Source organism: Pelecanus crispus, chromosome 25 (assembly GCF_030463565.1).
Source record: "Pelecanus crispus isolate bPelCri1 chromosome 25, bPelCri1.pri, whole genome shotgun sequence".
NCBI lineage: Eukaryota > Metazoa > Chordata > Aves > Pelecaniformes > Pelecanidae > Pelecanus > Pelecanus crispus.
Genome location: NC_134667.1, coordinates 1,331,881 through 1,357,899, shown reverse-complemented (window position 1 = coordinate 1,357,899; position 26,019 = coordinate 1,331,881). Strand labels below are relative to the sequence as shown.

Here is a 26,019-nt window from a genome sequence, read left to right as displayed (position 1 = left end):
CATAGTCGGTACGTGACTGCTGGGCTATGGTAATATGCCGCGTGAACAAAGCCCGTGAACCAACAGACGGGATGACTGTGTCGCGTGAGGCGCGCCTGGCCAGCGGGCGCACGCGCCGTAGGCTCCCTTTGTTGCAACCGAGGCGTGTTTTCGGCACGCGCTGGCCGTGTGTGTCGAGACCCGTTTCCTCTGCCGTGTAAGTACCGGGATTTCCCGAAGAGGGGTGGGCCGGTGTACGGCGAGGTCACCGTTGCCTCCGAGGGGACGCCCACGTAAAGCTGGCACCTACCGACCGCTGGGCTGAGCTCGCAGCGCAAGACGGCACAAGACTGTACGGATGGACCGTCTTCCTCACGGTCCTTGGGTCAGTAAGGCTGTTGCTTTGCTGAACGCTTGTAGGGTAGTTAATCAAGTCTTTTGTGCTGCTGGATAGTCTGTGTGTGTGCGTGCCATTCTTTCCCCGGGAATCCTCGAAACCACTCTAAAACAATGGGGTTGGACTAGATGATCTCAAGAAGTCCCTTCCAACCTCAGTGATCCTGTGAGTGTGTTCAGTTATGAAAGTAAGGGAGCACCTTGTAGGACTGTGTTTCAGCCTGCAAATACAGTAGGAACGTTCTTCAAGTAGTGGTGTCAGAATAGAGATGGCGTAAGGGTTTGGAGAGCGTTTGAGATGGTTATTGACGAAGGCATTGGAGCATCACGCCGCGGGGCGGGGCAGGAGGCGGTGCCCAGCAGGACCCTGCTGTAGTGGCCCTGGGTGGCCGCCTGCCCCCGGGGAGGCCTCGGGGTCTGCGTCGGGCCCCCTCGGCGGGGTCTGGGTCATCTGCTGGTTGGGGTGGTCCGTGGTGAGCTGGTGGTTCACCTCAGCCTTGTTGGGGGGTTTTGCCAGGCCAGAAAGCGAGGCAGGAAGGGTGCCCGCGGCCAGGGTGGCAGGAGAAGGGTCTGTGCCCAAACAGGCAGTTAGTGCTGATGAGTTGGCCACATTGCCCCCGGGCACGGAAACTGGCACCAGAGCCGACGTTTTGTTGGTGCTTTTTAAGGGTGACGCCGCGCAAGGATGCGATGCGAAGACCTGATGCCCGAGCAAGTTACTTTTGGAGAAACGCGTGTCCTGGGTAGCTTCGTGTGGGACCAGGCAAGGTGACTGTGTAAGTATTGACTTACTTCAGCGCAGCTGCGCTCTTAGGAAGAGGAGCAACCCTTCCTCCCTCCCGTGTTGAGAGTTAGGGCGTGGGTGCGTGCTCCCCAGCTGCTCCTCTCTTGCCCTGCGGTCGCCCGTGACGTACCAAGGGAGCTGCTCGGTTAGTTCCCGTGGGTCTGTGATGGGTGTTGGCGTGTATTATCGGAGCATAAATCCGAAGATGGTCAGTTCAGTTGAGCTCTAGAATGACTCCGAGACCTGGGAAGCGACCTTCTTGTTGCTCCTTCATCTGCAAGGAGAGTGCAGCTGTATTTGCACGTGGCGCTCTCGATGGGAGAAGGTACTGAGTGTGGCCGCAGCGCTGTTGTGTGCTTGCTCGGGCTGATAAACGCTGCGACTAGCGTTGGTTTTTGTAGTTGTGGGTTACCAGATGTAGCCCACAACAACTGGATTCTGGTTCCGGGAGGTGGAAAATGTCAGTAGCTGCTTATGTCGGGAGTGGGGGGGCGGGGGGGTGCGGGGAAAGGTGCAGTTATTTTTAGTGTCCCCGAGAGAACTGGAGGCACTGTTGCTTGTGGCTGTTGTTGCTGTGCTGAAAACATGCAGGTTATAAGTACGGTATACAAGAAAAAGACGCTTATGGGTAGCGTAGGTAAACAGTAGCGGGGAGGGGGGGGGGGAGAGAGAGAGAGAGAGAGAGAGGGACCCAGGCATGCATAGGAGAATTCCCTTCCTAGTGCCAGTTGAGATTGTGGCAGCTTTGGCATTTGACAGTAAGTTTCGTGGAGGGTTATTCTTGTTATTTTTGAGACTCGTTGGGGCGGTGATGTGGGTGTTAGTTTGGATGCCAAGATAATAGCTGAGGATCTGAAGTGATTTGGTGCCTTACTGCTTGCATGTGTTTAACTTGACGTTGAGCTCGATACTTCTGGACTAGACAATAGAGGGCAGGGGAGGAAACGTAGTAGTGTGGGTGCGTACACACGCCCGTGCCCGTACGCGTGCACGCGTACGTGCAGGCACGCATCGTGCATGTGATCTGCGTGGGTGGTCGGTACCTCCTCAGTTGTTAATGGGCTGGAAAACATCTGCTGCGCTGCAAACTTTGTAAATGTTCCCCAAGGCATTTTCATTGCTCTGTTTTGATGCTGCGCTTATGTGTTTCAGGACTAAAATGCTGCCCTGCTTAGGGGCGCAGTCTGCCGGAGTCTTTGAGGATGAGCGGCGTTTCCTGGGGGCGGACAGCAATGGACCTCGTGGGACAGCTGCACCGAACGAAGACAGGCGAAATTCTGGCATTCATTGACCCGTGTCAGCACAGATGTGGTGCAGTTAAGTGGCAGCACAGGTCAGGATCCTCATCTTCTGTCGACCCTCAGCACGTCCAGGTAAACGTAACGGGGTACCCGTAGAAACAACCACTTGCCATTAATGGTCTTGATGACTGCAGACTTGGGAACCGGGTGCTGTTGGATACCAATGGCAAAAACTATTAGCGAATGATCTAACGGGTGAAATTTTAGGATTCATCTCAAGGGGAAAACCAAAAAAACCCAATCCAAACAAAAGCAGATGCAGGAACATTGTGCTTCTGATGTTGCTTTACCAGTGATTTCGTCTGCATTCTTGATGAATTTTGTAGCTGTCTGTCCGAAATATTTCCTAGGATTTCTTAGGTACAGGTTTTACTGGAGTGTTGTAGATAATTACTTCTGGATTTTACGAATTCTTCTTGGTGCGCGTTGAGGTGAAAGGTGCGTGCGGCCAGAGGTAGAGTAAAGGTTTGGATTTTGTAGGTATTGATACACACAGGAATATATGACTGTCTGTTATACTATATATTTAAATAATTCTGTCATGTACCGGTCCTTTTTACGTGCAGTGTGTTTACGCTTTAGTACTATACCAAAGAAGCGTTGCGATAGTCAGTTCTTATGTTGTCTCTGTCAAGTCTTCTTTCTTCCTGTATAACCTCAAAATGACAGCGGTCTGTTCAGCAATTATTTGTTTGGTGTGTACTTCTCGCCTGAGAGGCCGGACTCGGCCTCAATCGTATTTGTTCGCCGTAGCTATCTCTGTTGCAGGTCACATTTCTCACTGTCTGTTCTGTCTTTCACTTTCCTTCTCGTGCAAACCGTGGTGACAAACAGTAAGCAGAAGGCTCCCCTGCTTCCAGCTGGTGGCTTGGTTGCTCGCATAATGTATCTCCAGTGCCATTTCAAGGAAGGAAGACATTGGCGGTGTTACAAGTGCATAAGGTGGTAGCGTCCTGTTTTAGGAGGAAAGTGTGTTGCGTTTGAAACCCTTGGGTAGGACAGGAGGAGGCTGCCTTCTTGGGTCCGTGATGAGTCTTGGCATGTATTATCTGATCTAGAGTTGATGTCTGTTACCATTTTAGCTCTAGAATTACTCTGAGACCCAGGAAAGCCCAGTTTTTGTGACCCTGGAGCTTTTCCAAAGTGTGGAATCAAATTCCTGTCACAGCCTCTTAACGCAGGTTGAGGAGAAGGGGGCGCAGTTTGAGTCGTCTTACGTTCGCGTGTTAGCGAGGTGTAGTTCTTGGCGTAATACTGGCTGTTCCTAGGAGGTGCTTTGACGTGAACTGAACGCAGCCCTGCGTACCCAAAGCTGAACAGTGCTAGCAAATGCGAATGTAGAGACTTGGTGGTAGACTTAACCTGCCTGTCTTAACGAGCACGCGTGTTCTTGATTCCCAAACACTTGTTCAGTCCCACCTGCGCACCCAGAATGTTTGAAGGGTCATGTCGCATCTTCCTTTGATTGCAATGAACAGTCAGGTATTCAGATTTGCTTTTTAGGGAGAAAAAGCAATGATGATATCTTGTCTGCTGGCGTTTGTTATATTATTTCTGAAATGCAAGAAGAGCTCAACCGAAGGAGTGTGATACCTGCTGTAGCAGAGGAGTGTGTGTGTTTTCTTTCTTTTGGTTTGTGGTTTGTTTTTTTTTTTTTTTTTTTTTTTTAAGAAGACACGGCTCGCATCAGTTTGACCCCCAAATTAGATTGTTGTGAAATTTGTGGCCAGGTTCAACTTCACACGTTGACTCGGGGTATTAATTGCTCAACGTGTGTGTTAGGAGAGGTCTGCTGGTGTGGACATGACCAGCAGTCACTCCTCTGCAGGTGTGGCTTGTTCTGGTTCAGCTTCCAAGTGTGAGTGTGCAAAAGAAAATTTGCAACCGTAGTCAGTCTTGCTCTAAAATGAAGAGTAGTTCCTACTTCTGCCCAGATACCTGGGAGAGCGGCAGGAACACTTTAGGCAGGCCAAGAGTTGTGCCCCAGTATTCCTGAGAGTCCAGAGCTCTGCAGTTATGTCCATCCAGTAGGGCACTACAGGTGAGGTTTAAGGTCCCATAGCTCTTTGCAAGTTAGACTGTTTGAGTTTATGTGGATGTGTACCTGGATACATACACCAGCTGAAAAGGAGCTGTTTTCTTTTATGCGCAGTAAACGCGCAGATCGCTGGCGTTGTAACGTGCACTTGTAGATTATTGAGGAAATTATCGGTGGGACGGAAAGGAAACAGTACAGGGGCACTTCTTAGTTAGGTCGTGTTTTGTTCAGTGTAGAACCTGTTTTTAATTAGCGCACGCTACAATCATCGTAATGTAGACTCTGGCTTTAGAAAGTCCACGTGCCCCTCGCTCAGTCCTCGGAGGAGGAGGAACAGCGGAGGTGGTGTCCCGGTGCTGTAGCTGACGGTGTGGTGAGGGCGTTTCCCCCTTCCCGTCCCGTCACGGTGCAGGCGTCCCCGGTATTGCACCGGGGGGTACTGGTCACAAATCCGTCAGGGATGCCCATTGACAAGGTGCCTTCCTTGTTTGCCAAGTGCCTGTCCCTTAGTTAAAGTAAATGAAGAAATAGGTAGACGGATCTGAGAAGCTGGCTAGGGACTTGGGAGGTTATAATTTGGGGACGGGGGCGTAAAAAAACCAACCCCAAGCCCACCAACCACAAACCCAAGGCCAACAGGTACTTAGTATTTTGAGTAATGCAAATTAGGCGGCCTTCCTTCTTCCCACCCTAGAAAGGTCTGGAAAGTCCCTGTTATTTGGGAGGCTGGCAAACCACTTCTCTGTTAGAGGTGAGGAGGAGGCACTCACTGCCGGACTTAGAGCATTTCTCCGTCTCTAGAATTTTTCCACTTGCTTTTAAAAAGTCATGGCATAGCCAGTCAGATGGCCGGTGTTCATGCCAGAAGGTGGTCTTCCCCTTAGCTTAAAAGTATACATCTGTAGCTTGGTTTTCCCTCCAGACAGAGTGTTTATAGCTGTCCATCTAATTTTCATGACTAGAGGCGTACTTGATCTTGCGTCCCTGTTTGAAGTTTGCACGCCCCTGTCTTACAGGGTAGTAGTGAAATGGGTTATCCCTTTGGCCACAGCTAGGTCTCGGTAGTTCATTAGAAGTTTGTCAGAGTAGGTGGTGTCCTTTGTGGTAACTTGACAACAGGCGATGAGTGGCGGGGCCCGGGGGAGTCACGGCAGCGTACGCTCGGTTTGCACGCTCAGGCTTGTACTTGACGTTACATTGATACGTTGGCTGTTTTGCTCCCCAACGGGGTTTTGGGGAGGCCTGGTAACAACAAAGGCCCCCGCAGCTGAGAAGTTCCGAAGGAGACTGAAAGATAGAGATTAATTTGAGAAAAGACAATGAGACTCTTGCGTTATGGCGGGTACAAAATAGCAGATTAGCAACGTAGCAAGATAAGCGAATATTACAAATCTCTTAAGTGGCTAAAATGACGCTTTTGGAAGTAGTATTGATGTAATTCTCCTGTTGTGTTTTCATATGATTGATGAATGAGCGAGTTGCGTTACTTCGTTGTAACTTTGTCCTCACAACAACCAAAAAAGCCTGCTGTCGTTTGGCTGCTTATGATCAAGAATTCTGTTGTGTGGGAAATGGGTATTTGTGTCTAATTACAGACTCTACTCTTTAGCGGCCTTTGTACCCTTTTGGCTGAAAAGGGTTCCTAAGCCCAGCAGTCGTAGAGCACAAGTCATTGTATGTAGGTAGTGTGATGTAATCCGTGAAAACTAATTTGATCTTGGATCGTGAGATAAAAATTAAGTAATTATTGACTATATTGCACATCCCCTCGCTGTTAAAAATAAAATATTGCAGAATTCCACACATGGGTGTGTACGGAAGGGTTAAAAGATGGAATTTTGGTCCGTGGATGGACACTGGGTGAGAAGTAGATAGCCGAGGAATGCAGTTAGCACGAGAGACAGATAATTTATGGTTTGAAATGCTGACCGTAGAGATAAAGAGCTGAGAAACGTTAGGGAGGATGTGCAGCTGTGGAGATACAAGGGTACGGCTCACTATTGTGCTTGCTTTGCAAGCATCCTGCTATTGGCTTGAGCATAGTCGGTACGTGACTGCTGGGCTATGGTAATATGCCGCGTGAACAAAGCCCGTGAACCAACAGACGGGATGACTGTGTCGCGTGAGGCGCGCCTGGCCAGCGGGCGCACGCGCCGTAGGCTCCCTTTGTTGCAACCGAGGCGTGTTTTCGGCACGCGCTGGCCGTGTGTGTCGAGACCCGTTTCCTCTGCCGTGTAAGTACCGGGATTTCCCGAAGAGGGGTGGGCCGGTGTACGGCGAGGTCACCGTTGCCTCCGAGGGGACGCCCACGTAAAGCTGGCACCTACCGACCGCTGGGCTGAGCTCGCAGCGCAAGACGGCACAAGACTGTACGGATGGACCGTCTTCCTCACGGTCCTTGGGTCAGTAAGGCTGTTGCTTTGCTGAACGCTTGTAGGGTAGTTAATCAAGTCTTTTGTGCTGCTGGATAGTCTGTGTGTGTGCGTGCCATTCTTTCCCCGGGAATCCTCGAAACCACTCTAAAACAATGGGGTTGGACTAGATGATCTCAAGAAGTCCCTTCCAACCTCAGTGATCCTGTGAGTGTGTTCAGTTATGAAAGTAAGGGAGCACCTTGTAGGACTGTGTTTCAGCCTGCAAATACAGTAGGAACGTTCTTCAAGTAGTGGTGTCAGAATAGAGATGGCGTAAGGGTTTGGAGAGCGTTTGAGATGGTTATTGACGAAGGCATTGGAGCATCACGCCGCGGGGCGGGGCAGGAGGCGGTGCCCAGCAGGACCCTGCTGTAGTGGCCCTGGGTGGCCGCCTGCCCCCGGGGAGGCCTCGGGGTCTGCGTCGGGCCCCCTCGGCGGGGTCTGGGTCATCTGCTGGTTGGGGTGGTCCGTGGTGAGCTGGTGGTTCACCTCAGCCTTGTTGGGGGGTTTTGCCAGGCCAGAAAGCGAGGCAGGAAGGGTGCCCGCGGCCAGGGTGGCAGGAGAAGGGTCTGTGCCCAAACAGGCAGTTAGTGCTGATGAGTTGGCCACATTGCCCCCGGGCACGGAAACTGGCACCAGAGCCGACGTTTTGTTGGTGCTTTTTAAGGGTGACGCCGCGCAAGGATGCGATGCGAAGACCTGATGCCCGAGCAAGTTACTTTTGGAGAAACGCGTGTCCTGGGTAGCTTCGTGTGGGACCAGGCAAGGTGACTGTGTAAGTATTGACTTACTTCAGCGCAGCTGCGCTCTTAGGAAGAGGAGCAACCCTTCCTCCCTCCCGTGTTGAGAGTTAGGGCGTGGGTGCGTGCTCCCCAGCTGCTCCTCTCTTGCCCTGCGGTCGCCCGTGACGTACCAAGGGAGCTGCTCGGTTAGTTCCCGTGGGTCTGTGATGGGTGTTGGCGTGTATTATCGGAGCATAAATCCGAAGATGGTCAGTTCAGTTGAGCTCTAGAATGACTCCGAGACCTGGGAAGCGACCTTCTTGTTGCTCCTTCATCTGCAAGGAGAGTGCAGCTGTATTTGCACGTGGCGCTCTCGATGGGAGAAGGTACTGAGTGTGGCCGCAGCGCTGTTGTGTGCTTGCTCGGGCTGATAAACGCTGCGACTAGCGTTGGTTTTTGTAGTTGTGGGTTACCAGATGTAGCCCACAACAACTGGATTCTGGTTCCGGGAGGTGGAAAATGTCAGTAGCTGCTTATGTCGGGAGTGGGGGGGCGGGGGGGGTGCGGGGAAAGGTGCAGTTATTTTTAGTGTCCCCGAGAGAACTGGAGGCACTGTTGCTTGTGGCTGTTGTTGCTGTGCTGAAAACATGCAGGTTATAAGTACGGTATACAAGAAAAAGACGCTTATGGGTAGCGTAGGTAAACAGTAGCGGGGAGGGGGGGGGGGAGAGAGAGAGAGAGAGAGAGAGGGACCCAGGCATGCATAGGAGAATTCCCTTCCTAGTGCCAGTTGAGATTGTGGCAGCTTTGGCATTTGACAGTAAGTTTCGTGGAGGGTTATTCTTGTTATTTTTGAGACTCGTTGGGGCGGTGATGTGGGTGTTAGTTTGGATGCCAAGATAATAGCTGAGGATCTGAAGTGATTTGGTGCCTTACTGCTTGCATGTGTTTAACTTGACGTTGAGCTCGATACTTCTGGACTAGACAATAGAGGGCAGGGGAGGAAACGTAGTAGTGTGGGTGCGTACACACGCCCGTGCCCGTACGCGTGCACGCGTACGTGCAGGCACGCATCGTGCATGTGATCTGCGTGGGTGGTCGGTACCTCCTCAGTTGTTAATGGGCTGGAAAACATCTGCTGCGCTGCAAACTTTGTAAATGTTCCCCAAGGCATTTTCATTGCTCTGTTTTGATGCTGCGCTTATGTGTTTCAGGACTAAAATGCTGCCCTGCTTAGGGGCGCAGTCTGCCGGAGTCTTTGAGGATGAGCGGCGTTTCCTGGGGGCGGACAGCAATGGACCTCGTGGGACAGCTGCACCGAACGAAGACAGGCGAAATTCTGGCATTCATTGACCCGTGTCAGCACAGATGTGGTGCAGTTAAGTGGCAGCACAGGTCAGGATCCTCATCTTCTGTCGACCCTCAGCACGTCCAGGTAAACGTAACGGGGTACCCGTAGAAACAACCACTTGCCATTAATGGTCTTGATGACTGCAGACTTGGGAACCGGGTGCTGTTGGATACCAATGGCAAAAACTATTAGCGAATGATCTAACGGGTGAAATTTTAGGATTCATCTCAAGGGGAAAACCAAAAAAACCCAATCCAAACAAAAGCAGATGCAGGAACATTGTGCTTCTGATGTTGCTTTACCAGTGATTTCGTCTGCATTCTTGATGAATTTTGTAGCTGTCTGTCCGAAATATTTCCTAGGATTTCTTAGGTACAGGTTTTACTGGAGTGTTGTAGATAATTACTTCTGGATTTTACGAATTCTTCTTGGTGCGCGTTGAGGTGAAAGGTGCGTGCGGCCAGAGGTAGAGTAAAGGTTTGGATTTTGTAGGTATTGATACACACAGGAATATATGACTGTCTGTTATACTATATATTTAAATAATTCTGTCATGTACCGGTCCTTTTTACGTGCAGTGTGTTTACGCTTTAGTACTATACCAAAGAAGCGTTGCGATAGTCAGTTCTTATGTTGTCTCTGTCAAGTCTTCTTTCTTCCTGTATAACCTCAAAATGACAGCGGTCTGTTCAGCAATTATTTGTTTGGTGTGTACTTCTCGCCTGAGAGGCCGGACTCGGCCTCAATCGTATTTGTTCGCCGTAGCTATCTCTGTTGCAGGTCACATTTCTCACTGTCTGTTCTGTCTTTCACTTTCCTTCTCGTGCAAACCGTGGTGACAAACAGTAAGCAGAAGGCTCCCCTGCTTCCAGCTGGTGGCTTGGTTGCTCGCATAATGTATCTCCAGTGCCATTTCAAGGAAGGAAGACATTGGCGGTGTTACAAGTGCATAAGGTGGTAGCGTCCTGTTTTAGGAGGAAAGTGTGTTGCGTTTGAAACCCTTGGGTAGGACAGGAGGAGGCTGCCTTCTTGGGTCCGTGATGAGTCTTGGCATGTATTATCTGATCTAGAGTTGATGTCTGTTACCATTTTAGCTCTAGAATTACTCTGAGACCCAGGAAAGCCCAGTTTTTGTGACCCTGGAGCTTTTCCAAAGTGTGGAATCAAATTCCTGTCACAGCCTCTTAACGCAGGTTGAGGAGAAGGGGGCGCAGTTTGAGTCGTCTTACGTTCGCGTGTTAGCGAGGTGTAGTTCTTGGCGTAATACTGGCTGTTCCTAGGAGGTGCTTTGACGTGAACTGAACGCAGCCCTGCGTACCCAAAGCTGAACAGTGCTAGCAAATGCGAATGTAGAGACTTGGTGGTAGACTTAACCTGCCTGTCTTAACGAGCACGCGTGTTCTTGATTCCCAAACACTTGTTCAGTCCCACCTGCGCACCCAGAATGTTTGAAGGGTCATGTCGCATCTTCCTTTGATTGCAATGAACAGTCAGGTATTCAGATTTGCTTTTTAGGGAGAAAAAGCAATGATGATATCTTGTCTGCTGGCGTTTGTTATATTATTTCTGAAATGCAAGAAGAGCTCAACCGAAGGAGTGTGATACCTGCTGTAGCAGAGGAGTGTGTGTGTTTTCTTTCTTTTGGTTTGTGGTTTGTTTTTTTTTTTTTTTTTTTTTTTTTAAGAAGACACGGCTCGCATCAGTTTGACCCCCAAATTAGATTGTTGTGAAATTTGTGGCCAGGTTCAACTTCACACGTTGACTCGGGGTATTAATTGCTCAACGTGTGTGTTAGGAGAGGTCTGCTGGTGTGGACATGACCAGCAGTCACTCCTCTGCAGGTGTGGCTTGTTCTGGTTCAGCTTCCAAGTGTGAGTGTGCAAAAGAAAATTTGCAACCGTAGTCAGTCTTGCTCTAAAATGAAGAGTAGTTCCTACTTCTGCCCAGATACCTGGGAGAGCGGCAGGAACACTTTAGGCAGGCCAAGAGTTGTGCCCCAGTATTCCTGAGAGTCCAGAGCTCTGCAGTTATGTCCATCCAGTAGGGCACTACAGGTGAGGTTTAAGGTCCCATAGCTCTTTGCAAGTTAGACTGTTTGAGTTTATGTGGATGTGTACCTGGATACATACACCAGCTGAAAAGGAGCTGTTTTCTTTTATGCGCAGTAAACGCGCAGATCGCTGGCGTTGTAACGTGCACTTGTAGATTATTGAGGAAATTATCGGTGGGACGGAAAGGAAACAGTACAGGGGCACTTCTTAGTTAGGTCGTGTTTTGTTCAGTGTAGAACCTGTTTTTAATTAGCGCACGCTACAATCATCGTAATGTAGACTCTGGCTTTAGAAAGTCCACGTGCCCCTCGCTCAGTCCTCGGAGGAGGAGGAACAGCGGAGGTGGTGTCCCGGTGCTGTAGCTGACGGTGTGGTGAGGGCGTTTCCCCCTTCCCGTCCCGTCACGGTGCAGGCGTCCCCGGTATTGCACCGGGGGGTACTGGTCACAAATCCGTCAGGGATGCCCATTGACAAGGTGCCTTCCTTGTTTGCCAAGTGCCTGTCCCTTAGTTAAAGTAAATGAAGAAATAGGTAGACGGATCTGAGAAGCTGGCTAGGGACTTGGGAGGTTATAATTTGGGGACGGGGGCGTAAAAAAACCAACCCCAAGCCCACCAACCACAAACCCAAGGCCAACAGGTACTTAGTATTTTGAGTAATGCAAATTAGGCGGCCTTCCTTCTTCCCACCCTAGAAAGGTCTGGAAAGTCCCTGTTATTTGGGAGGCTGGCAAACCACTTCTCTGTTAGAGGTGAGGAGGAGGCACTCACTGCCGGACTTAGAGCATTTCTCCGTCTCTAGAATTTTTCCGCTTGCTTTTAAAAAGTCATGGCATAGCCAGTCAGATGGCCGGTGTTCATGCCAGAAGGTGGTCTTCCCCTTAGCTTAAAAGTATACATCTGTAGCTTGGTTTTCCCTCCAGACAGAGTGTTTATAGCTGTCCATCTAATTTTCATGACTAGAGGCGTACTTGATCTTGCGTCCCTGTTTGAAGTTTGCACGCCCCTGTCTTACAGGGTAGTAGTGAAATGGGTTATCCCTTTGGCCACAGCTAGGTCTCGGTAGTTCATTAGAAGTTTGTCAGAGTAGGTGGTGTCCTTTGTGGTAACTTGACAACAGGCGATGAGTGGCGGGGCCCGGGGGAGTCACGGCAGCGTACGCTCGGTTTGCACGCTCAGGCTTGTACTTGACGTTACATTGATACGTTGGCTGTTTTGCTCCCCAACGGGGTTTTGGGGAGGCCTGGTAACAACAAAGGCCCCCGCAGCTGAGAAGTTCCGAAGGAGACTGAAAGATAGAGATTAATTTGAGAAAAGACAATGAGACTCTTGCGTTATGGCGGGTACAAAATAGCAGATTAGCAACGTAGCAAGATAAGCGAATATTACAAATCTCTTAAGTGGCTAAAATGACGCTTTTGGAAGTAGTATTGATGTAATTCTCCTGTTGTGTTTTCATATGATTGATGAATGAGCGAGTTGCGTTACTTCGTTGTAACTTTGTCCTCACAACAACCAAAAAAGCCTGCTGTCGTTTGGCTGCTTATGATCAAGAATTCTGTTGTGTGGGAAATGGGTATTTGTGTCTAATTACAGACTCTACTCTTTAGCGGCCTTTGTACCCTTTTGGCTGAAAAGGGTTCCTAAGCCCAGCAGTCGTAGAGCACAAGTCATTGTATGTAGGTAGTGTGATGTAATCCGTGAAAACTAATTTGATCTTGGATCGTGAGATAAAAATTAAGTAATTATTGACTATATTGCACATCCCCTCGCTGTTAAAAATAAAATATTGCAGAATTCCACACATGGGTGTGTACGGAAGGGTTAAAAGATGGAATTTTGGTCCGTGGATGGACACTGGGTGAGAAGTAGATAGCCGAGGAATGCAGTTAGCACGAGAGACAGATAATTTATGGTTTGAAATGCTGACCGTAGAGATAAAGAGCTGAGAAACGTTAGGGAGGATGTGCAGCTGTGGAGATACAAGGGTACGGCTCACTATTGTGCTTGCTTTGCAAGCATCCTGCTATTGGCTTGAGCATAGTCGGTACGTGACTGCTGGGCTATGGTAATATGCCGCGTGAACAAAGCCCGTGAACCAACAGACGGGATGACTGTGTCGCGTGAGGCGCGCCTGGCCAGCGGGCGCACGCGCCGTAGGCTCCCTTTGTTGCAACCGAGGCGTGTTTTCGGCACGCGCTGGCCGTGTGTGTCGAGACCCGTTTCCTCTGCCGTGTAAGTACCGGGATTTCCCGAAGAGGGGTGGGCCGGTGTACGGCGAGGTCACCGTTGCCTCCGAGGGGACGCCCACGTAAAGCTGGCACCTACCGACCGCTGGGCTGAGCTCGCAGCGCAAGACGGCACAAGACTGTACGGATGGACCGTCTTCCTCACGGTCCTTGGGTCAGTAAGGCTGTTGCTTTGCTGAACGCTTGTAGGGTAGTTAATCAAGTCTTTTGTGCTGCTGGATAGTCTGTGTGTGTGCGTGCCATTCTTTCCCCGGGAATCCTCGAAACCACTCTAAAACAATGGGGTTGGACTAGATGATCTCAAGAAGTCCCTTCCAACCTCAGTGATCCTGTGAGTGTGTTCAGTTATGAAAGTAAGGGAGCACCTTGTAGGACTGTGTTTCAGCCTGCAAATACAGTAGGAACGTTCTTCAAGTAGTGGTGTCAGAATAGAGATGGCGTAAGGGTTTGGAGAGCGTTTGAGATGGTTATTGACGAAGGCATTGGAGCATCACGCCGCGGGGCGGGGCAGGAGGCGGTGCCCAGCAGGACCCTGCTGTAGTGGCCCTGGGTGGCCGCCTGCCCCCGGGGAGGCCTCGGGGTCTGCGTCGGGCCCCCTCGGCGGGGTCTGGGTCATCTGCTGGTTGGGGTGGTCCGTGGTGAGCTGGTGGTTCACCTCAGCCTTGTTGGGGGGTTTTGCCAGGCCAGAAAGCGAGGCAGGAAGGGTGCCCGCGGCCAGGGTGGCAGGAGAAGGGTCTGTGCCCAAACAGGCAGTTAGTGCTGATGAGTTGGCCACATTGCCCCCGGGCACGGAAACTGGCACCAGAGCCGACGTTTTGTTGGTGCTTTTTAAGGGTGACGCCGCGCAAGGATGCGATGCGAAGACCTGATGCCCGAGCAAGTTACTTTTGGAGAAACGCGTGTCCTGGGTAGCTTCGTGTGGGACCAGGCAAGGTGACTGTGTAAGTATTGACTTACTTCAGCGCAGCTGCGCTCTTAGGAAGAGGAGCAACCCTTCCTCCCTCCCGTGTTGAGAGTTAGGGCGTGGGTGCGTGCTCCCCAGCTGCTCCTCTCTTGCCCTGCGGTCGCCCGTGACGTACCAAGGGAGCTGCTCGGTTAGTTCCCGTGGGTCTGTGATGGGTGTTGGCGTGTATTATCGGAGCATAAATCCGAAGATGGTCAGTTCAGTTGAGCTCTAGAATGACTCCGAGACCTGGGAAGCGACCTTCTTGTTGCTCCTTCATCTGCAAGGAGAGTGCAGCTGTATTTGCACGTGGCGCTCTCGATGGGAGAAGGTACTGAGTGTGGCCGCAGCGCTGTTGTGTGCTTGCTCGGGCTGATAAACGCTGCGACTAGCGTTGGTTTTTGTAGTTGTGGGTTACCAGATGTAGCCCACAACAACTGGATTCTGGTTCCGGGAGGTGGAAAATGTCAGTAGCTGCTTATGTCGGGAGTGGGGGGGCGGGGGGGTGCGGGGAAAGGTGCAGTTATTTTTAGTGTCCCCGAGAGAACTGGAGGCACTGTTGCTTGTGGCTGTTGTTGCTGTGCTGAAAACATGCAGGTTATAAGTACGGTATACAAGAAAAAGACGCTTATGGGTAGCGTAGGTAAACAGTAGCGGGGAGGGGGGGGGGGAGAGAGAGAGAGAGAGAGAGAGGGACCCAGGCATGCATAGGAGAATTCCCTTCCTAGTGCCAGTTGAGATTGTGGCAGCTTTGGCATTTGACAGTAAGTTTCGTGGAGGGTTATTCTTGTTATTTTTGAGACTCGTTGGGGCGGTGATGTGGGTGTTAGTTTGGATGCCAAGATAATAGCTGAGGATCTGAAGTGATTTGGTGCCTTACTGCTTGCATGTGTTTAACTTGACGTTGAGCTCGATACTTCTGGACTAGACAATAGAGGGCAGGGGAGGAAACGTAGTAGTGTGGGTGCGTACACACGCCCGTGCCCGTACGCGTGCACGCGTACGTGCAGGCACGCATCGTGCATGTGATCTGCGTGGGTGGTCGGTACCTCCTCAGTTGTTAATGGGCTGGAAAACATCTGCTGCGCTGCAAACTTTGTAAATGTTCCCCAAGGCATTTTCATTGCTCTGTTTTGATGCTGCGCTTATGTGTTTCAGGACTAAAATGCTGCCCTGCTTAGGGGCGCAGTCTGCCGGAGTCTTTGAGGATGAGCGGCGTTTCCTGGGGGCGGACAGCAATGGACCTCGTGGGGGACAGCTGCACCGAACGAAGACAGGCGAAATTCTGGCATTCATTGACCCGTGTCAGCACAGATGTGGTGCAGTTAAGTGGCAGCACAGGTCAGGATCCTCATCTTCTGTCGACCCTCAGCACGTCCAGGTAAACGTAACGGGGTACCCGTAGAAACAACCACTTGCCATTAATGGTCTTGATGACTGCAGACTTGGGAACCGGGTGCTGTTGGATACCAATGGCAAAAACTATTAGCGAATGATCTAACGGGTGAAATTTTAGGATTCATCTCAAGGGGAAAACCAAAAAAACCCAATCCAAACAAAAGCAGATGCAGGAACATTGTGCTTCTGATGTTGCTTTACCAGTGATTTCGTCTGCATTCTTGATGAATTTTGTAGCTGTCTGTCCGAAATATTTCCTAGGATTTCTTAGGTACAGGTTTTACTGGAGTGTTGTAGATAATTACTTCTGGATTTTACGAATTCTTCTTGGTGCGCGTTGAGGTGAAAGGTGCGTGCGGCCAGAGGTAGAGTAAAGGTTTGGATTTTGTAGGTATTGATACACACAGGAATATATGACTGTCTGTTATACTATATATTTAAATAATTCTGTCATGTACCGGTCCTTTTTACGTGCAGTGTGTTTACGCTTTAGTACTATACCAAAGAAGCGTTGCGATAGTCAGTTCTTATGTTGTCTCTGTCAAGTCTTCTTTCTTCCTGTATAACCTCAAAATGACAGCGGTCTGTTCAGCAATTATTTGTTTGTTGTGTACTTCTCGCCTGAGAGGCCGGACTCGGCCTCAATCGTATTTGTTCGCCGTAGCTATCTCTGTTGCAGGTCACATTTCTCACTGTCTGTTCTGTCTTTCACTTTCCTTCTCGTGCAAACCGTGGTGACAAACAGTAAGCAGAAGGCTCCCCTGCTTCCAGCTGGTGGCTTGGTTGCTCGCATAATGTATCTCCAGTGCCATTTCAAGGAAGGAAGACATTGGCGGTGTTACAAGTGCATAAGGTGGTAGCGTCCTGTTTTAGGAGGAAAGTGTGTTGCGTTTGAAACCCTTGGGTAGGACAGGAGGAGGCTGCCTTCTTGGGTCCGTGATGAGTCTTGGCATGTATTATCTGATCTAGAGTTGATGTCTGTTACCATTTTAGCTCTAGAATTACTCTGAGACCCAGGAAAGCCCAGTTTTTGTGACCCTGGAGCTTTTCCAAAGTGTGGAATCAAATTCCTGTCACAGCCTCTTAACGCAGGTTGAGGAGAAGGGGGCGCAGTTTGAGTCGTCTTACGTTCGCGTGTTAGCGAGGTGTAGTTCTTGGCGTAATACTGGCTGTTCCTAGGAGGTGCTTTGACGTGAACTGAACGCAGCCCTGCGTACCCAAAGCTGAACAGTGCTAGCAAATGCGAATGTAGAGACTTGGTGGTAGACTTAACCTGCCTGTCTTAACGAGCACGCGTGTTCTTGATTCCCAAACACTTGTTCAGTCCCACCTGCGCACCCAGAATGTTTGAAGGGTCATGTCGCATCTTCCTTTGATTGCAATGAACAGTCAGGTATTCAGATTTGCTTTTTAGGGAGAAAAAGCAATGATGATATCTTGTCTGCTGGCGTTTGTTATATTATTTCTGAAATGCAAGAAGAGCTCAACCGAAGGAGTGTGATACCTGCTGTAGCAGAGGAGTGTGTGTGTTTTCTTTCTTTTGGTTTGTGGTTTGTTTTTTTTTTTTTTTTTTTTTTTTAAGAAGACACGGCTCGCATCAGTTTGACCCCCAAATTAGATTGTTGTGAAATTTGTGGCCAGGTTCAACTTCACACGTTGACTCGGGGTATTAATTGCTCAACGTGTGTGTTAGGAGAGGTCTGCTGGTGTGGACATGACCAGCAGTCACTCCTCTGCAGGTGTGGCTTGTTCTGGTTCAGCTTCCAAGTGTGAGTGTGCAAAAGAAAATTTGCAACCGTAGTCAGTCTTGCTCTAAAATGAAGAGTAGTTCCTACTTCTGCCCAGATACCTGGGAGAGCGGCAGGAACACTTTAGGCAGGCCAAGAGTTGTGCCCCAGTATTCCTGAGAGTCCAGAGCTCTGCAGTTATGTCCATCCAGTAGGGCACTACAGGTGAGGTTTAAGGTCCCATAGCTCTTTGCAAGTTAGACTGTTTGAGTTTATGTGGATGTGTACCTGGATACATACACCAGCTGAAAAGGAGCTGTTTTCTTTTATGCGCAGTAAACGCGCAGATCGCTGGCGTTGTAACGTGCACTTGTAGATTATTGAGGAAATTATCGGTGGGACGGAAAGGAAACAGTACAGGGGCACTTCTTAGTTAGGTCGTGTTTTGTTCAGTGTAGAACCTGTTTTTAATTAGCGCACGCTACAATCATCGTAATGTAGACTCTGGCTTTAGAAAGTCCACGTGCCCCTCGCTCAGTCCTCGGAGGAGGAGGAACAGCGGAGGTGGTGTCCCGGTGCTGTAGCTGACGGTGTGGTGAGGGCGTTTCCCCCTTCCCGTCCCGTCACGGTGCAGGCGTCCCCGGTATTGCACCGGGGGGTACTGGTCACAAATCCGTCAGGGATGCCCATTGACAAGGTGCCTTCCTTGTTTGCCAAGTGCCTGTCCCTTAGTTAAAGTAAATGAAGAAATAGGTAGACGGATCTGAGAAGCTGGCTAGGGACTTGGGAGGTTATAATTTGGGGACGGGGGCGTAAAAAAACCAACCCCAAGCCCACCAACCACAAACCCAAGGCCAACAGGTACTTAGTATTTTGAGTAATGCAAATTAGGCGGCCTTCCTTCTTCCCACCCTAGAAAGGTCTGGAAAGTCCCTGTTATTTGGGAGGCTGGCAAACCACTTCTCTGTTAGAGGTGAGGAGGAGGCACTCACTGCCGGACTTAGAGCATTTCTCCGTCTCTAGAATTTTTCCGCTTGCTTTTAAAAAGTCATGGCATAGCCAGTCAGATGGCCGGTGTTCATGCCAGAAGGTGGTCTTCCCCTTAGCTTAAAAGTATACATCTGTAGCTTGGTTTTCCCTCCAGACAGAGTGTTTATAGCTGTCCATCTAATTTTCATGACTAGAGGCGTACTTGATCTTGCGTCCCTGTTTGAAGTTTGCACGCCCCTGTCTTACAGGGTAGTAGTGAAATGGGTTATCCCTTTGGCCACAGCTAGGTCTCGGTAGTTCATTAGAAGTTTGTCAGAGTAGGTGGTGTCCTTTGTGGTAACTTGACAACAGGCGATGAGTGGCGGGGCCCGGGGGAGTCACGGCAGCGTACGCTCGGTTTGCACGCTCAGGCTTGTACTTGACGTTACATTGATACGTTGGCTGTTTTGCTCCCCAACGGGGTTTTGGGGAGGCCTGGTAACAACAAAGGCCCCCGCAGCTGAGAAGTTCCGAAGGAGACTGAAAGATAGAGATTAATTTGAGAAAAGACAATGAGACTCTTGCGTTATGGCGGGTACAAAATAGCAGATTAGCAACGTAGCAAGATAAGCGAATATTACAAATCTCTTAAGTGGCTAAAATGACGCTTTTGGAAGTAGTATTGATGTAATTCTCCTGTTGTGTTTTCATATGATTGATGAATGAGCGAGTTGCGTTACTTCGTTGTAACTTTGTCCTCACAACAACCAAAAAAGCCTGCTGTCGTTTGGCTGCTTATGATCAAGAATTCTGTTGTGTGGGAAATGGGTATTTGTGTCTAATTACAGACTCTACTCTTTAGCGGCCTTTGTACCCTTTTGGCTGAAAAGGGTTCCTAAGCCCAGCAGTCGTAGAGCACAAGTCATTGTATGTAGGTAGTGTGATGTAATCCGTGAAAACTAATTTGATCTTGGATCGTGAGATAAAAATTAAGTAATTATTGACTATATTGCACATCCCCTCGCTGTTAAAAATAAAATATTGCAGAATTCCACACATGGGTGTGTACGGAAGGGTTAAAAGATGGAATTTTGGTCCGTGGATGGACACTGGGTGAGAAGTAGATAGCCGAGGAATGCAGTTAGCACGAGAGACAGATAATTTATGGTTTGAAATGCTGACCGTAGAGATAAAGAGCTGAGAAACGTTAGGGAGGATGTGCAGCTGTGGAGATACAAGGGTACGGCTCACTATTGTGCTTGCTTTGCAAGCATCCTGCTATTGGCTTGAGCATAGTCGGTACGTGACTGCTGGGCTATGGTAATATGCCGCGTGAACAAAGCCCGTGAACCAACAGACGGGATGACTGTGTCGCGTGAGGCGCGCCTGGCCAGCGGGCGCACGCGCCGTAGGCTCCCTTTGTTGCAACCGAGGCGTGTTTTCGGCACGCGCTGGCCGTGTGTGTCGAGACCCGTTTCCTCTGCCGTGTAAGTACCGGGATTTCCCGAAGAGGGGTGGGCCGGTGTACGGCGAGGTCACCGTTGCCTCCGAGGGGACGCCCACGTAAAGCTGGCACCTACCGACCGCTGGGCTGAGCTCGCAGCGCAAGACGGCACAAGACTGTACGGATGGACCGTCTTCCTCACGGTCCTTGGGTCAGTAAGGCTGTTGCTTTGCTGAACGCTTGTAGGGTAGTTAATCAAGTCTTTTGTGCTGCTGGATAGTCTGTGTGTGTGCGTGCCATTCTTTCCCCGGGAATCCTCGAAACCACTCTAAAACAATGGGGTTGGACTAGATGATCTCAAGAAGTCCCTTCCAACCTCAGTGATCCTGTGAGTGTGTTCAGTTATGAAAGTAAGGGAGCACCTTGTAGGACTGTGTTTCAGCCTGCAAATACAGTAGGAACGTTCTTCAAGTAGTGGTGTCAGAATAGAGATGGCGTAAGGGTTTGGAGAGCGTTTGAGATGGTTATTGACGAAGGCATTGGAGCATCACGCCGCGGGGCGGGGCAGGAGGCGGTGCCCAGCAGGACCCTGCTGTAGTGGCCCTGGGTGGCCGCCTGCCCCCGGGGAGGCCTCGGGGTCTGCGTCGGGCCCCCTCGGCGGGGTCTGGGTCATCTGCTGGTTGGGGTGGTCCGTGGTGAGCTGGTGGTTCACCTCAGCCTTGTTGGGGGGTTTTGCCAGGCCAGAAAGCGAGGCAGGAAGGGTGCCCGCGGCCAGGGTGGCAGGAGAAGGGTCTGTGCCCAAACAGGCAGTTAGTGCTGATGAGTTGGCCACATTGCCCCCGGGCACGGAAACTGGCACCAGAGCCGACGTTTTGTTGGTGCTTTTTAAGGGTGACGCCGCGCAAGGATGCGATGCGAAGACCTGATGCCCGAGCAAGTTACTTTTGGAGAAACGCGTGTCCTGGGTAGCTTCGTGTGGGACCAGGCAAGGTGACTGTGTAAGTATTGACTTACTTCAGCGCAGCTGCGCTCTTAGGAAGAGGAGCAACCCTTCCTCCCTCCCGTGTTGAGAGTTAGGGCGTGGGTGCGTGCTCCCCAGCTGCTCCTCTCTTGCCCTGCGGTCGCCCGTGACGTACCAAGGGAGCTGCTCGGTTAGTTCCCGTGGGTCTGTGATGGGTGTTGGCGTGTATTATCGGAGCATAAATCCGAAGATGGTCAGTTCAGTTGAGCTCTAGAATGACTCCGAGACCTGGGAAGCGACCTTCTTGTTGCTCCTTCATCTGCAAGGAGAGTGCAGCTGTATTTGCACGTGGCGCTCTCGATGGGAGAAGGTACTGAGTGTGGCCGCAGCGCTGTTGTGTGCTTGCTCGGGCTGATAAACGCTGCGACTAGCGTTGGTTTTTGTAGTTGTGGGTTACCAGATGTAGCCCACAACAACTGGATTCTGGTTCCGGGAGGTGGAAAATGTCAGTAGCTGCTTATGTCGGGAGTGGGGGGGCGGGGGGGTGCGGGGAAAGGTGCAGTTATTTTTAGTGTCCCCGAGAGAACTGGAGGCACTGTTGCTTGTGGCTGTTGTTGCTGTGCTGAAAACATGCAGGTTATAAGTACGGTATACAAGAAAAAGACGCTTATGGGTAGCGTAGGTAAACAGTAGCGGGGAGGGGGGGGGGGGAGAGAGAGAGAGAGAGAGAGAGGGACCCAGGCATGCATAGGAGAATTCCCTTCCTAGTGCCAGTTGAGATTGTGGCAGCTTTGGCATTTGACAGTAAGTTTCGTGGAGGGTTATTCTTGTTATTTTTGAGACTCGTTGGGGCGGTGATGTGGGTGTTAGTTTGGATGCCAAGATAATAGCTGAGGATCTGAAGTGATTTGGTGCCTTACTGCTTGCATGTGTTTAACTTGACGTTGAGCTCGATACTTCTGGACTAGACAATAGAGGGCAGGGGAGGAAACGTAGTAGTGTGGGTGCGTACACACGCCCGTGCCCGTACGCGTGCACGCGTACGTGCAGGCACGCATCGTGCATGTGATCTGCGTGGGTGGTCGGTACCTCCTCAGTTGTTAATGGGCTGGAAAACATCTGCTGCGCTGCAAACTTTGTAAATGTTCCCCAAGGCATTTTCATTGCTCTGTTTTGATGCTGCGCTTATGTGTTTCAGGACTAAAATGCTGCCCTGCTTAGGGGCGCAGTCTGCCGGAGTCTTTGAGGATGAGCGGCGTTTCCTGGGGGCGGACAGCAATGGACCTCGTGGGACAGCTGCACCGAACGAAGACAGGCGAAATTCTGGCATTCATTGACCCGTGTCAGCACAGATGTGGTGCAGTTAAGTGGCAGCACAGGTCAGGATCCTCATCTTCTGTCGACCCTCAGCACGTCCAGGTAAACGTAACGGGGTACCCGTAGAAACAACCACTTGCCATTAATGGTCTTGATGACTGCAGACTTGGGAACCGGGTGCTGTTGGATACCAATGGCAAAAACTATTAGCGAATGATCTAACGGGTGAAATTTTAGGATTCATCTCAAGGGGAAAACCAAAAAAACCCAATCCAAACAAAAGCAGATGCAGGAACATTGTGCTTCTGATGTTGCTTTACCAGTGATTTCGTCTGCATTCTTGATGAATTTTGTAGCTGTCTGTCCGAAATATTTCCTAGGATTTCTTAGGTACAGGTTTTACTGGAGTGTTGTAGATAATTACTTCTGGATTTTACGAATTCTTCTTGGTGCGCGTTGAGGTGAAAGGTGCGTGCGGCCAGAGGTAGAGTAAAGGTTTGGATTTTGTAGGTATTGATACACACAGGAATATATGACTGTCTGTTATACTATATATTTAAATAATTCTGTCATGTACCGGTCCTTTTTACGTGCAGTGTGTTTACGCTTTAGTACTATACCAAAGAAGCGTTGCGATAGTCAGTTCTTATGTTGTCTCTGTCAAGTCTTCTTTCTTCCTGTATAACCTCAAAATGACAGCGGTCTGTTCAGCAATTATTTGTTTGTTGTGTACTTCTCGCCTGAGAGGCCGGACTCGGCCTCAATCGTATTTGTTCGCCGTAGCTATCTCTGTTGCAGGTCACATTTCTCACTGTCTGTTCTGTCTTTCACTTTCCTTCTCGTGCAAACCGTGGTGACAAACAGTAAGCAGAAGGCTCCCCTGCTTCCAGCTGGTGGCTTGGTTGCTCGCATAATGTATCTCCAGTGCCATTTCAAGGAAGGAAGACATTGGCGGTGTTACAAGTGCATAAGGTGGTAGCGTCCTGTTTTAGGAGGAAAGTGTGTTGCGTTTGAAACCCTTGGGTAGGACAGGAGGAGGCTGCCTTCTTGGGTCCGTGATGAGTCTTGGCATGTATTATCTGATCTAGAGTTGATGTCTGTTACCATTTTAGCTCTAGAATTACTCTGAGACCCAGGAAAGCCCAGTTTTTGTGACCCTGGAGCTTTTCCAAAGTGTGGAATCAAATTCCTGTCACAGCCTCTTAACGCAGGTTGAGGAGAAGGGGGCGCAGTTTGAGTCGTCTTACGTTCGCGTGTTAGCGAGGTGTAGTTCTTGGCGTAATACTGGCTGTTCCTAGGAGGTGCTTTGACGTGAACTGAACGCAGCCCTGCGTACCCAAAGCTGAACAGTGCTAGCAAATGCGAATGTAGAGACTTGGTGGTAGACTTAACCTGCCTGTCTTAACGAGCACGCGTGTTCTTGATTCCCAAACACTTGTTCAGTCCCACCTGCGCACCCAGAATGTTTGAAGGGTCATGTCGCATCTTCCTTTGATTGCAATGAACAGTCAGGTATTCAGATTTGCTTTTTAGGGAGAAAAAGCAATGATGATATCTTGTCTGCTGGCGTTTGTTATATTATTTCTGAAATGCAAGAAGAGCTCAACCGAAGGAGTGTGATACCTGCTGTAGCAGAGGAGTGTGTGTGTTTTCTTTCTTTTGGTTTGTGGTTTGTTTTTTTTTTTTTTTTTTTTTTTTAAGAAGACACGGCTCGCATCAGTTTGACCCCCAAATTAGATTGTTGTGAAATTTGTGGCCAGGTTCAACTTCACACGTTGACTCGGGGTATTAATTGCTCAACGTGTGTGTTAGGAGAGGTCTGCTGGTGTGGACATGACCAGCAGTCACTCCTCTGCAGGTGTGGCTTGTTCTGGTTCAGCTTCCAAGTGTGAGTGTGCAAAAGAAAATTTGCAACCGTAGTCAGTCTTGCTCTAAAATGAAGAGTAGTTCCTACTTCTGCCCAGATACCTGGGAGAGCGGCAGGAACACTTTAGGCAGGCCAAGAGTTGTGCCCCAGTATTCCTGAGAGTCCAGAGCTCTGCAGTTATGTCCATCCAGTAGGGCACTACAGGTGAGGTTTAAGGTCCCATAGCTCTTTGCAAGTTAGACTGTTTGAGTTTATGTGGATGTGTACCTGGATACATACACCAGCTGAAAAGGAGCTGTTTTCTTTTATGCGCAGTAAACGCGCAGATCGCTGGCGTTGTAACGTGCACTTGTAGATTATTGAGGAAATTATCGGTGGGACGGAAAGGAAACAGTACAGGGGCACTTCTTAGTTAGGTCGTGTTTTGTTCAGTGTAGAACCTGTTTTTAATTAGCGCACGCTACAATCATCGTAATGTAGACTCTGGCTTTAGAAAGTCCACGTGCCCCTCGCTCAGTCCTCGGAGGAGGAGGAACAGCGGAGGTGGTGTCCCGGTGCTGTAGCTGAAGGTGAGGTGAGGGCGTTTCCCCCTTCCCGTCCCGTCACGGTGCAGGCGTCCCCGGTATTGCACCGGGGGGCACTGGTCAGAAGCACTGCAAATATTTCCCAGGGAAAATAATGGGTTCTGCTGGATGCATTGTAAATAAGCCTGGTGGTAGGCATATGTGGGATTGCCAGCCACATTAGTCATCAGGGTTAACATCTCCTTGCCCTCTGTAAGCCTTAGGGTAAGAGGAATATACAGGATCAAACCACAGGCTGGATGCAGAATTGCCCTAAGGACTGTATCGAGCTTCCTGAAAGTAATTTCAGGGTTTTGTTTAAGGAAAACAGTAGTTGTTTTGTTTTGTGGGTTTTGTATATAGAAAACAGTAGTGCTCTGCTTGATTGTTTAGGATCTTTTTCCAAACTTTGTACTAGTGTAATATTAATATATTAATAAATATTAATATAAACATTAATATAAACATTACCATTCTATAATTGCATTGTGTAACTGGAACTTTTATAGAAAAGCAACATTAATCTAATAGAAAAGTAAAACTCATTTGAAATTAAGAGGTGAGATGTGTGCTTATTTTCCGTCATGCTTGCAGGCCTAGATTCCTGCTTTGAGATTGTCCTGCATTTACTCTGCTAATCTAAACTTAGCTTTTTAGTACAAGCTTATTTCTGTAATATTGGATCGATTGTGTCACAGGATTACTGGCTGTAAGAGACCAGTTGCATCAAATAAATGTTGACTTGCTGGGTTTGTGGCTAACACCAGGTACCTTCTGGAGGACTCAAGAGGTGACCAGAGAAGGTATTAGGTGTTTGCTTTTGTTCAGAGGTCAGTGGAGATGATTTTTTCTAAATTTGAAGAATCTGTGGAAAATGTCAAGACTTCCATGAAATACTTTGTAAACTAAGCTGGTTTTTGTTTTGATTCTTCATTTTGTCACTTACACTTGTCACCCAGCCTTTAGCTACTCTTCATTTGAGGCCTCACTTTTAGAAGCTATATGTACTGAAGTATGTCTTGCTGACCGCTTGAACCAGTAGCCTGTTAAAATCAGGGCCTGGATATTTTTGTCATTGGGAATTGTCTCCTCTTTAAGATTTGTAGAAAAATTACTGTTTTACTGGATGTTAATCCCAGGTATAATAGTGTTTCATGTTACAGTAGGAGACTGTAACCTGGAATAAACCCCTCCAACAAATGCATTATTAACCAACAGATAATTCTACCCACCCCTGCGCCCCCCCCCCCCCAAAAAAAACCCCAAAAGTTGCTCATGAAAAAGGTGCTGTGGATTTTTAGCCTCTCCCAAAGAAGGTGAAGGCTTTTTCAGAATCACGTTCTTGCATTTTTCCTTCTTGAAGGGAAGAGGTCATGTAAAAAGAGACTGTGTCCACAAACTTTCTTTTCTTTTACCACGAAGAAACGCCTAGGTGTTTTTTGTCTGCAACAGTGTTACAATAGCACACCTAGTAGTTTGCAGAATTGTTGTCCAAGACTAATGGTGCTATATAGATGTCTGTTGTAAAGCCCTACCCTAACTAGGT

The 26,019-nt window shown here is 49.3% G+C and overlaps 2 long non-coding RNA genes, 4 other non-coding genes and 4 pseudogenes across 7 annotated transcripts in view; all 10 read left to right on the top strand.

The window, feature by feature from the left end:
- LOC142595975 (uncharacterized) overlaps positions 1–15,472 on the top strand; it is a 41,160-nt gene extending 25,688 nt beyond the window's left edge. For both annotated transcript variants that reach the window (XR_012831805.1, XR_012831806.1), the window contains 6 exons: positions 1,044–1,151; positions 2,312–2,532; positions 7,580–7,687; positions 8,849–9,069; positions 14,118–14,225; positions 15,386–15,472. This is a non-coding gene — a long non-coding RNA (uncharacterized LOC142595975). The remainder of the gene's footprint in view (positions 1–1,043; positions 1,152–2,311; positions 2,533–7,579; positions 7,688–8,848; positions 9,070–14,117; positions 14,226–15,385) is intronic.
- On the top strand, positions 1,318–1,405 carry LOC142595984 (small nucleolar RNA SNORD45; annotated as a pseudogene).
- Positions 3,481–3,565, top strand: LOC142595991 (small nucleolar RNA SNORD45). The gene has a single exon (XR_012831814.1). It is a non-coding gene; the product is annotated as a small nucleolar RNA SNORD45 (small nucleolar RNA).
- LOC142595983 (small nucleolar RNA SNORD45) lies at positions 7,854–7,941 on the top strand (annotated as a pseudogene).
- Positions 10,018–10,102, top strand: LOC142595990 (small nucleolar RNA SNORD45). Its single transcript, XR_012831813.1, has one exon. It is a non-coding gene; the product is annotated as a small nucleolar RNA SNORD45 (small nucleolar RNA).
- Positions 14,392–14,479, top strand: LOC142595982 (small nucleolar RNA SNORD45; annotated as a pseudogene).
- Positions 15,473–15,487: 15 nt separating the features above from the next.
- On the top strand, positions 15,488–22,603 carry LOC142595976 (uncharacterized). The gene is made up of 3 exons (XR_012831807.1): positions 15,488–15,608; positions 20,656–20,763; positions 21,925–22,603. It is a non-coding gene; the product is annotated as an uncharacterized LOC142595976 (long non-coding RNA).
- LOC142595988 (small nucleolar RNA SNORD45) lies at positions 16,557–16,641 on the top strand. The gene has a single exon (XR_012831812.1). It is a non-coding gene; the product is annotated as a small nucleolar RNA SNORD45 (small nucleolar RNA).
- On the top strand, positions 20,930–21,017 carry LOC142595981 (small nucleolar RNA SNORD45; annotated as a pseudogene).
- A 490-nt stretch (positions 22,604–23,093) lies between the features above and the next one.
- On the top strand, positions 23,094–23,178 carry LOC142595977 (small nucleolar RNA SNORD45). The gene has a single exon (XR_012831808.1). It is a non-coding gene; the product is annotated as a small nucleolar RNA SNORD45 (small nucleolar RNA).
- The last annotated feature ends 2,841 nt before the right edge of the window (positions 23,179–26,019 follow it).